General features: G+C 37.2%; 1 protein-coding gene across 2 annotated transcripts in view; it reads right to left on the bottom strand.

The window, feature by feature from the left end:
- Positions 1 to 6368, bottom strand: part of LOC117828870 (NEDD4-like E3 ubiquitin-protein ligase WWP1) — a 49842-nt gene extending 43474 nt beyond the window's left edge. Inside the window, exon 1 of one of the 2 annotated variants that reach the window (XM_034706234.1) lies at positions 6027 to 6368. The gene's annotated coding sequence lies outside the window, so the exon portion shown is untranslated. The remainder of the gene's footprint in view (positions 1 to 6026) is intronic. The other variant, XM_034706233.1, reaches the window with a different exon arrangement.
- Positions 6369 to 12492: the final 6124 nt, after the last annotated feature.

Below are 12492 nucleotides of genomic sequence, written 5' to 3'. Positions count from 1 at the left end.
AGCACAAGTGAGCGCTAACGTATCTGGCCTGACATTCACATTCCTTCGAAGGATCTAAAGGGCTGATACGAGGTCTCTCTCCCCTTGCTTGCTGTTGCAAGGCAGGTATCACAACAGTTAGCCTGTTAGCATGGAAGACACTCAGCTCGCACTGTTTTAGATCGTGCTATATTTGATCACAGATGGATTCACTGAATCAACACGTGAGAGGAGATAATATGTTTTAACATGACTTTAAAATCCTTTGTAACTCAAAAAGCCGTGGCTGAGATCGCCGGTGTTTTGGTTTAAACAGTGACCATGTTAACTGGAGACTTTCAGCCGGATGCATCCCTCGTAAAGGTCTTTAGACGATCATTAAATATCTGATGAGGATATTGAATCTTAAAACTCCCTCTGTGTTTCAACAGCTGTGTAAACTCCACAAACACCGTTACGTTCAGCCGAAGGTCTCCAGTTAACAGGGTCACTTTTAAAACCGTAACACCGGGAGATGTGAAAACACAGCCGGTAATATTCAGGTAAAATTAATCGCATCAAAATGGAAGCTAACGGAAGCCAGCTAGTCATCAATAAGCTAGCCCGCCACACAAGACCTGGGGCTTCTGCAGGCGGCTTTTGATGTCCAGATAATAATTCATCAAATTTGACTTTGACTAGAGGTCACAATACGCACTTAAAAGAAACATCTGAGCCCGTTGAAGGTAACCTGATGTATAACGAGGACAAAAGCAAATGGTGTCCCTCAAAAGAAGAGAAAATATTAGGGATACACCGAAAATTTGGCCACCGCGCATAAAGCAGCGTACACAAGAAATGATCCATGCTGCGATGGATGAGGAGAACCCACTTGGACACGGAGAAGCGCACAGCGCAGGAGAAGGAGAACAGAGCACAGAAAAAAGGACTCCTCTCCCTGAAAAGAGATGAGGGGAATGCACCCTCGTTGTCTGATCTGTTCAATGAGATCCTTGATTTTAGTGAGGTTAGTACACAGTCATAGCGATGAATGCAATGGTAGGGGAGACCGGGGACAGTTGTAACATTTTTGACATTTCTGTCTATAACTTTGAGCTCTTTTAACCCAGTGTGTTCAAACTGCTATACAAACTAGCTTCAAGTGCCAATAAATGGCAGAGAAAATGCCTGTGCAAAACAAACAGAAAACACATGGCCTACTCCCTACTAATAATTTGCATAATAATTTATTTCAGTGTTTCAGTTTCCGGCCTTGGTTTCCTCGTTTTTTGAGTTTTGGTTTCAGCCAAGAATTTTCATTTCGTTGCATCCCTAGAAAACATACTGCTTTCTTAGTTTTTTTTTTAAGGCGACACAACTTCTTTCAGTTCTTTGACTTTTTATCAATTTACAGCAATCCCTACGTCAACAATCAGCAGATAATGCATTTCAATAAAACAAACTAAAGTTTGTTCGTTTTTTCTTGCCTCAGTGTGTGTTATTGCTGCTTGTGTATCTAATGTACTGGTCAGCCTGTACAAAGAACATCCAGCAGCGATGGTGTACGGGTGGATTTGCTTACAAAACAGCCAGTACTCTGCTTACTGCTACATCATGCACTTTATATTTTGTAGCACAGCTGCACGTCTGCTCAAACTGCAATGCTCCTTACGGCTTTTGAGAGACCTCAGGTAGTCTGATCATACAAGGAGTCCTCTGACTTTATACAAATCATAATCTGTGGGGTAACATGAATGGATGCGAAGGAGTGTATACAGAGGGTTTGAGCTGCCTGCACCAGAACACATCAGGACAGACTGTGATGTCAGGGGAGGTGTTGGCTTACATTAGGACTCTCTTTCACAGCTCTACAAAAAAAGACAAAGTCACAAGACAAAGCCAGAAGCACATCCATGTCTTGTTATGTTGTCTTAGTCTTTTGTTGAGATGAAAATAAACAGAAACGTCAACAAACAGTACAATTTGAATGAAGTTTTAGAACAACACAAGGCAGGAGTGTCTTAGTTTTTACCTGGTAGATATTAAGACATTCAGATTCACTGTTGCAGAATACTGTCCTGAAATCAACCCAAATAAAACTGCAACTGTGCTTTAATTTCCCGACATACAGTGAAGCACGCCGTCTAAAGGTTAAGTGAATGACAGTCTTTAACCTGGCTGTCCAACAACAACAACAACAGGAGCTGTTCATTCTGACAACTTTTCCTCATGCTGGCGTGACACACTAGCTTCACACAGTGGCGACAGGCCACAACTCCCACTTTCCCCGCAGCTGCTTCCTTGCTTTTCAAAGGTCAAAGTGAGTGAGTGAGTGTGTGTTTGAGAGATTGAGTGAGAACAAACAAGTGCATTTCAGAGCCAGACAGCAAAAGTTGCCGCTCAAGTGAAAGTTTTCTCTTTCCAATGTGGCAGTAAAAGTGACAAACTGAGCAACACAACAAGGTTCATGGTGGAGAGAGACTGAAGGATGTGCGCCAACGCTCCTGAAATACAAGGATGGGACAGAAAACTTTTATCTGACGCCAAACAAATACAGCCAGTGTTTACCATTTCTCTTTGTCAATTCACAGAGGGGAAACTTAATCGATAGGATTTCCATTACAGAGTTAACAGATTTAAAGTAAACTATGTTAGCTGTTAGGGGTGTAACTGTCAGTGGCAAGAGCAAAAGTGTCTCAGTACCATCATGGACCTGTGACAGCATCTTCAGGCCAGGGCAAAATGTAAAGTTTAAGGTGCATTTCGACCAGGAGTTCCGGGGTCTTTAAGCCCCCAGAACTACTTTCCCCAGAACTAAAAGGTTCCTGAGACCCCATTGTTGTCTGCGTTTCGACCGCCGGGCTGAAGACCCAGGTAGATTGTGCAAATCAGGCCAGTGACGTATGGAGAAAAAAAATTTGATTCAATAATATTCTGAAATCTTAATAAAAAACAAAACTAGTATGCATTTCCAGGAACTCCCTCTGTGTTTCAACAACTGTGGAAACTCCACAAACACTGATACGTTCAACCAAAAGTCCCAGGACCTTGAAAAGTACTACCCCACAAGCAGGGGCTTTTCAGGGGGGAGATTATCTACCCCTGAACTAAATTTAGACCCTGGTTCCTCTGGTCGAAACGCACGTAGTTCCGGGGTAAAGTCCCTAGTTCTGGGGTAAAGTTCCTGCGGTTGAAAAACGCCTTTAGTTTCATCCGTGAGAAATGCAGACACCATCGTCCCATGCTTCACTTCATCTTTTGCACTCAGCTCGCCGCCTCATCCAGGCAACATAACTGTGTGCGGGCTCAAGAGATCACAAGATGTATCCCTGAATACCTGCTCAAAGACCTACGGACAATTTCTGGGGTCAACAATGAAGGACTCAGGCTAGTACACACGCTGGAGCCAAAGTATAAATTCCCATCAAGGCCATTCTTAAGTTAACCATTACCAGCTCTCTACAAAGAGACAAAGGCGAATGTCACAGAACCTCGAAGTGAGCAGAGAGCATCCCACTCACCACGGATGGGTGGACTTCACCAGCTATGTTTATTAGACAGACGCCTGAATATAATGGCTTTTACACCATTAATCTGATTACATTACGTTCATTAAACTTCTTACAGTTTACAGTCCGGTTGCCTTTTGGGTCAAGCTTTGAATTACCATGCCTGGGATAACTGAGAACCTTCACAGACCTGATAAGTTATCAATTACCCTCAGATTAACTGGGGTTGTTTTGGTGGAGAACAAAAAACAGCACACACAGGACATGTTGCAATCACAGTTATTGTGTAAACATGAAGAACAGTCGACTTTAACTAATTCACACTGCTCATTTTTGTTCTTTTATCACATTTCATGTCATTATCACAATACTTTTCTCAAGTTGTGCTGGCCTAGAAGAGGACACTGAAGTGTAACAAAGCTGTATTCAATGCATCTCATATCAGGTCAATGTTTACCTGTGTCTGTACGCAGGCGTTGTGCATGACCAAAGATAACCTTTTGTGCAGTCATGTCATGGTAATGGCAACACCTTTAAAAATTACAGGTGACAATAACCAGTTTCATTTGAGTCGGTTCAGAATTTGAAATGTCAGTAGCAAAGATTATTGAATGAAAATGAAGCTGAACTTTCTTTTCAGCATACACTTAAAACACAGTGTTGATAGTCAAACTGATCATCACACAAACTCTGATATATAAAACAGAGGCTAACTTTGGATAACCCAGCTAGCAATGTTCTGTTCTAAAAACATCCTGTTAATGTTAAAGAGAATGTTTCTGTAATGTTTTCAGCGGGAAGTTTGCTTTGTGTTCAAATAATGTTCTCTTGTAGCATTCCCTAAAAACATTAATAAAATGTTAAGTGACAAAAGTGCTCAAATATTATGCCCTAATGTTCTTGAAAAATTCTCAGCGGGAAGTTTTCTTTATATTCACAATATGTTCTCAGATAACGTCCTCTAAAATCATTGAATTATCTGTAATCCAAAGAATGTTATCAAAACATCGTTTGAATGTTAAAGAAAAATATTCTATTGTTCTGTTAATGAAATATCACCGGAATATTCTTTGAGGCGTCAGAAACATCCTGAAAACATGTTTTACATGTTGCTTTGAGAATGTTGCTTTCTTTGTTATTAAGTAACATTATGGGAACACTTAAAGAAAACATTCAATAATCTTTTTTCCTAAATAATACTATCAAAACATCCTCTGAATGATATAGACAAAATGTTCTTCTTTCATTAAAAGTGAACAAAAAAGGAACATTATTTAAATCGATAAACATCCTTAAGATGTTCTTTGAATATTTCACTCAAAACCTTGTCTGTCACTTAAAAAATATAATCAAAACATCCTCTGAATGTTAAAGACAAAATGTTCTTCTTTCATTAAAAGTGAACAAAAAAGGAACATTATTTAAACAGACAAACTTCATTCAGGTGTTCTTTGAGTGTTAAACTCAGAACCTTTTCTTGAAACATTATCAGAACTTATACTGAATGTTAGCCAATGTGGTGAGAACATTCCCTGCTAGCTGGGAACCTGCTGTCATGCTACTGTTAGCGCATAAACTAAGATTTACTTATGTAAATAAATAACTATCACCCTTACATACGTAGTCTCCCAAATCTATCATTGTTTAATAGACTTCTATTTCAATCAGACACACCATGAAGGATCTGTTCCTCTCAGATAAGGCTGCTGGTCTGGCTAGCTAGTTAGCCAACAGTAAGCTAGCTGAGAAAAACAATCCCCATTTTAGTTATTTCAGTCCTTTCCTTCACCCTAGCTCATCATCTTCATAACCTCCATTACAATTTAACATTGACTTGTCGGTTGGTAACATGTTGGAACCACTGAAACTATTAATGTGTTTGTTTAGTCTGGAGCTGTAAAACTTGCAGAATAGCAGACACGGCTAGCTTAGCGAGCTAACGTCACAGTTAGCCAAGTTAGCTATTATCCAATTGCTGCCTACTAGCCGGTGTTCTGGTGAGTTGTGCTGCCTTGTTGGAGATGCTCCCGGAGCGTGAATCGAATGCAGACTTTTAAATTCTCGCAGTTTACTTGTGTTCTGACTACGAACAGGGATGGACGTCCTTTAATAATAAAAGGTGAGCATGTTCTGGTTCTCTATCATCAAACTTTAATTTATAATACAGGAAAAAACAAAGCAGAGTAATACTCTTTTATACAGTACTGTTTACCACCTGTATTACACCATGTATCCCTCAATCAGCACTGTCACAATACAGCGAGCACATAATATATATCCTTATTGAATATCATTATTGAAGATATCAGAATTACTTCTCTCTTTACTTCGATAGACTAATTTCCTTTCTGATCTGCTCTCCGCATGCGCAGAACAGCTTCTTGATAGGTAACACTATTCGATACAACACCAGCTTGCTAACTAATACACTTAGCAGCTTTGCTAGTTGTCCGCCATCACAGAGCTAATATAGTCAAACAGTTTTGGTTAGATGCAGATTTTTAAAGACCTGGATCATGACATTACGGTTGTTTAAGTCTCAGAAGCAGCTGTGTTTACCTCGTCAGTTGTCCCTCTCCACTCCGCGTTCCTCTCCGTGTCTCTGCGGATCTCTCACGGTACGGTTGTCGGTAAAATGCCCAGCCGCGCAGGCCCCTCAGTCTGCTACGGGTCTCTTGCCATCTCTGGACGAAAAGCTCCGAGCAGCAAAACACACGGTGACAGCAGCAGGCGCGCCACCCCAAATACTGCTGTGTAATAACACTGAGAGTTAGCCTGAGTCACTATAGAGAAGATGTATAAAGTTATTGCACAATCTCTCTTTAATCAGAGTATAAAAACAGTTATATGTACTTTTAATATGTGTGCATGACAACTTCAAGTGTCATTAAATATGAGTATGCTATTAAATATCATAATGATGATATGTGTAGTTTTTATAGTAAATCTGTATTAAGTTCATTGCCAATAAATTTACACCAACAATAATAATAATAATATATTTTACAACCACTGAAGACTCCTGTGACTGATCACATACATGAGCAATACTTTGATTTCCGGTGCAATACCCCATAACCATGTGCAATATTGTAATTTATTCCATATCATATCTTATTATTATATTCATCTACTAAGTGTGCACTCTGGCTTAGGCTAAGTTAACTTATTTCATGTCTTTAAAAGTACTTCTTTACCTTTCTTTGTACAGATAGTATTTTTATTTTTATTTAGAACTTTTGGATTTGTCTTTAGGTTTATATATTTATTGGCCTTACTGTCTTGTTGTGTCCTTCCAGTCTTGTTGTTAAGTACCAGTGTTCCATTCACCACGTCAAATTCCTTTAGTGTGCAAGCTCACTTGGCGATAAAGCTATATTGAATCTTGTTTATAAAAGCGCTTTAAAAGTTTCTCTAAGACACTTTACAAAAAAATAAATTGTACAATAGATAAGCAAAGGAAAGCAAAGCAATAAAACAAAAACAAAAAATCAATCAATTATAGGTCAAAAGACGTTTTGAGTCCGGATTTGAAGTTGGTGAGTGAGGGAAAGAGTCTGAGGTGTTGGGGGAGAGAGCTCCAGAGGGTGGGGGCAGTGACAGAGAAGGCCCTGTCCCCCCAGGTTTGGTGCTTGGGTTTGGTGAGAGATCCTAAGATCACAGTATTGCTGTTCAGTATTGGTTTTGGGCCTTGTCCATTTTCTCCAGAGATTTCTCCAGAGTCTCTGTATCTTTTAACGATTTCATGGACTGTAGATGATGAGATCCACTAATTCTTTGTCATTTTTGAACATTGTTCTGAAATTGCTGAACTATTTGCTTACTCAATTTCTCACAGAGTGGTGAACCTCTTCCTGTCTTTACTTCTGAGACAAATAGCCTCTCTGAAGTGTCCTTTTTACACCCATTCATGTTAATAACCTGTTGAAAACAAAACTTATTATTTGTGTTATGTTCCTCCAGGTGTTATTATGGCATTACAGAACCTTTTAATTGTCAAGTTGTCCCTAACCCAACTTTTTTGAAACATGATGGTGGCATCAAATTTAAAAGGAGCTGATATCTTTGTATAATTAAACATTCTTTAATGCTTTAAGTCTAATTCAGAATCTTAACATAAATGTAATGTCTGACAAACAAGACCAGAAAACAACAGCAATGATAAAATTATAAAAGGCAGGATTATAAATAAAATACTTAAAAATAAAATAAAATCAATACAGTAAAATTAATAAAATAAGTAATAGTGGAAAGAAAAAGTAAAAATAAGGTAGCGTTCACAAGATCAGATGAATACAAGAAATAAATAGATAAATAAATAAATAAATAAATAAGATACATATATGTTAAATCAATTATTCAAATAGTAATGGTTAAAATAATAATAAAAATAATAAAATTGATAATGCAGTCCAGGGTTAAAAGAACTTTACTCTAAATTAAAAGCTAGATTAAAAAGGTAAAGGTGTATCAATATTTCTGAAAATATCTAGTTTGAATTATTCACTCCTCTTATTAAGAAAAAAAATATATTGATTTTTTTTCTCATGTGTTTTGACTTTTTTTCCATCTTATTTACAATTGTAATCTCCCAATTTTGACTATTTGTGCTTCCCAAGCTTTGAAGTAGATTTAAAAATACTAGAAGCAAAGCTGATGGTGTAATGATTATAAACAGCATCAGATTTTCATTTAGAAACATTTTAATTTCATCATAAATTCTGCAACAAAATGTTTAAGAGACAAAGCCTGATATGAGAGGGAGACTTTTCATATTTGATAAAAGAAAAGCACAGTTAGAATTGATCATTTATTATTGAAGGTGGCTGCATGCATCAAGACTAACAGTATTTATTGTTGTTGGTATTTTGCATTCTGGCTCATTATAACTCTTACTTTTAAACGAGCCATCATTCATTTCCCATTTTTCTTTTATGTGTAATCAATTACTTCAACTTAAAAAAAAACCTTCAAAGAAAATAGGAAACTTCAAAGACCCAATCAAAAGTGGGATGCCATGTCCGTGTAAACTCACTCATTAAGGTGTTCTGTAACTGTCTGTGATGTTCTTGTCATAGCGAAGAGAAAAGGTGACACAGATGCAAGACTGGTTGGTTGGGGACATTTCTATTCCTCATGTTATTTATTTTTTTTAGCAATGATTACACCTGATGAGCAAAATACATCAAACTCCTGATGCTGCTGGTGTGTTCATGTGCTGACCAGCAGAGGGCGCCAAAGTACACTTTCTTCTCTTACCTGCAGTCTTTAAAAGGTGTATGATTCCATCTTACCTTTTTAATAATGATGCTGCAGTTTATATATTGTTATTGAACCATTTATCTTTACTGCAGTGAAAAGTCAGGCTAACTTACAAATACTGAAACTGTTGGATTGATTCCCATGACTGTGTCTAGACAATTGAGACCACAGCAATATTACACTTCAAGTTGTAGCCTACAATTTACAAATGAGGGATTATAAAGATTAACAAAGAGCTTTTATTTACAACAAATTATTTACCTCATTAGTTTACAACCTAAAAAACATCACAGGCTACAACAGTTTTTTACGTGAGGTAAAAAAAAAAAAGGATTCTGAGCTGTTTTGTCAGTGCTCTTTCCTGGTTGGTGTTAAAGGTAAATAACCCATTAATTAGTACCGTGGCAACATTAGATATGATTAATTGTACTTTCCTTATATCCCCTTCTGCAGTGTGTGTATGTGCCTGCAGTGTGTACTTACAATTTATAGAAAGTAAGGAACCCATCTTAGTTTATGGCCCACTTTTAAATGTAATCACTCTGATCCTCTTCTTGAACTCTACTATGCACTTAAGTTTTTTTTTTTAAAGTAAGGAACCTGCCTTAGTATCTTAATCAATGATGAAAGTAATAACTATGTCAACTTCTCACACTTTATGCTTTGAAGTGTGTACTTTACTCAGTCATTTTAAAGTTTCTTGCATCATGGCCCCTTTGTTATGTAACCATTACTGTACCCTGTATCATATAAGCCATACATATGGTAATTTATTATGTAAGGCCTCCTCACCTGTAACTGATCATTTAAAGAAAATTTATCTACTGCATATTCTATCTGCTTCTTTGATATATTTCATTCCCAGCAGGATACACTTACTGTCTTCTGTGATGTATTTGTGTATGTCTTGCTTCACTTTCATGTGAGACTGCAGCTGGAAATTGCAGCTTGCAAAATCTGGTACAACATTCTTTTTATTTTTCTTTGTAGAAATGATCAATTCTATTGCACACTGGGCTGCTAAATAAATCCATAAAATCAAACAACCCTACTTAAGAAAGTTATCATCCGTTTGATTGTAGTGATGTTTGTGTTATTCTTCTCAGACTGTCTGCAGCACTACAAATACAGTCTGTCTTGAAATCTTCTTACTTACATGATGAATATGACATTGAGCTCAGTGAAGTTCCCCTGACAGAGATTTCCACCACATCTGCTCTTGTTGACAAGCATCCAAACAGCTGATTTATTCAGGTTCAGATTTAGGGTACCTACTTTTAAGTCTTATCTTCCTCCCACTGCATCCACCCTGATGATCTGTTGAGATTAGACCCTCGAACTCCCTTCTGCACTCCCTCAACATGCACAAACATTAAGCTTCTCTCAACTCTGAAAGCACCATAAAGTTTTCATCCCGCCCAGCTGTCGTTACATGATCTCAGATAACCCAAACCCCCTGAATATCAGCCGTTTTCAGCAGAAAAGATAGACTTTTTAACTTCACTGCTTACGTCCCAGAGGTCCTGACCTGGGAACTACATAACCTCCTGAGACCAGAGATTTGTTTGGTATGCATCTAATTTCTCCTAAATCTCTTGGATTATTTGTACCTGATGTTATCGTATAAAACAATGAATTCACCAGAAAGAAACAAATTAAAAAACGTCATATCTCAGTGCCCAAACATTGCTCAACAAAAACAACACAAGACTTTTATAAACCATGAAATGTGTTCTTTTTCCTCCACATCAGAGATGTCCCCTGTGGTTGCATTCAGCAATATTTCTGCTCTTGAGATGTGAAATATGTCCGGGAAACGTATCACATGAGAGTCGAGACTGGAAATCAGTGTTGATAGGTTTTTAATGGAATGAGTCTCCTGAATGCACGGGTGGTGGTCTGAGTGGATCCCCCCTGAAGGGATGCCAATAAAATGAATGTCTTGAAAAGAAGTTGTTATGTTAAGCCTGTTTGATGTAGGTATTGTATAACATGGTCATAAAAAATAAAGATAGGGTGTCGCTCTGGCTTAGGAGGACTTTTAAGAGAACTTTCTCAGATTGAAACTTTCTCCAGTTGTTCTGAAACTCCTTAAAAGCAGAGACCCCTGAGATGCTCTCCAACCTTTGACATGCTCCAGGGATACTCTCTGATTTATGAGATTCTATCTGACATGGCTGCTGCAGAGAAGTTGCTTTGACTCATTCTGTTAATTTAATCTAGGGAAGACTTTGTGGACAGCAGTTAAAGGCTACTCACCACGATACAACTCACCTTGATTCATACAGCACCCTTCAAACAAATCAAAGTGATACACAACAAATGGAAGATTCCATGAATAACTCAGCTGATATTTCAATTCAGTTTGACACAAAGTGCATATAACTTTGACTTGTCAGGTGAGCTGTCTGGAGTTTTTTGTTTTTTTTAAAGGTAAATAGAAATTCAATAGTGCAGAGGTTTTTAATTTCCATCACAGTGTGGCAGGAAGATACTGCTGTGGCTTCATATGGTGAGTTCTATTGAAAAGTTATGAAGTCGAAACTGTGATAAAAAAAAAACCCCAACACTGACACAAAAGCAAAATTATGTAAATTTAAATAAGGATACAATAAAAATCTAAAATTATCTATCTATCTATCTATCTATCTATCTATCTATCTATCTATCTATCTATCTATCTATCTATCTATCTATCTATCTATCTATCTATCTATCTATCTATCTATCTATCTATCTATCTATCTATCTCATAGTTTTTCATAAGAGTCACCAAATTGAGACCAACAGTCCAAATGCTGACATTAAAAGTCATAAAGTCATAAATATGAGATAAAGTCAATATACTGAGACGAAAGTCCATCATGACAGTCATAATTTTACGGTAAGATTTTCTTATCATGACTTAAAAAGTCAAGAGTAGGAAATAAAATGTAAGTTTTGAGGAAAGTTGTCATGGTTATGCAATACAAACATAACTGAGATTGTAGATTGAAGTAAAAACCAAGGGATGAAAATAAGTCTCTATTCTGAAAACAAGGTCATAATTCTAGGATAAAAGTTATGTTTGTGATATAAAAGTCAAAGTATGTGATAAATGTGTGCCAGTTAGTAAGCTCTCTTACAGTAATAAGCAGATTTTTCTTTTTGAAACAAACAAAAACAAAAAACATATTGGGTTCATAAAATCAGGAGCTAAATTATTGCCACATTCCTGTTTTAGTAGTAAATATTGTTCTCATATTTTCATTTGAGTGTTTCTAACAACTTGTTCATTTAATTCATCTGTAACAGAACATTGTTTGTGTTTACAGCAGGTTTTTGTTAGTCTGTATAAGAAATGAAAATGTCTTCTTGCTGAGTTTGTCACTGTAAAACAGCTAAAGATGACTCTGAGGAAGAGATCTGTTTTATGAGAAAGAGGGTTAGATTAAAGGTTGGTTTGTAAAATTGTGTGATTGAATTTGTGCTCACTCCATGACAATGTGATGCAAACCTGAAAGACTTGAACAATGTTCAGGAATGGTTTTAAGATGACGATTGATTTGGCACCTTGACCCTAATGAGGAAATTACAAGTGACAAAAATAAAAAAGGAAACAACATTTAAAGAAAACATCAGTATCAGGATCGATGATCAGTAGCATCAGTCCAGATTTTCTCAACCAGTGCGTCCATACGTTTACCCCTGGAAGTCTAAGACCCTGAATCAGTTTTAAAACATGTGTACCCGTGATCCATGATGAGAACACTTTGTACACTTA

This window comes from Notolabrus celidotus, chromosome 17 (assembly GCF_009762535.1).
Source record: "Notolabrus celidotus isolate fNotCel1 chromosome 17, fNotCel1.pri, whole genome shotgun sequence".
Taxonomy (NCBI): domain Eukaryota; kingdom Metazoa; phylum Chordata; class Actinopteri; order Labriformes; family Labridae; genus Notolabrus; species Notolabrus celidotus.
Note: the sequence above shows the minus strand (reverse complement) of the source record. Positions and strands in the feature narration are given on the sequence as shown.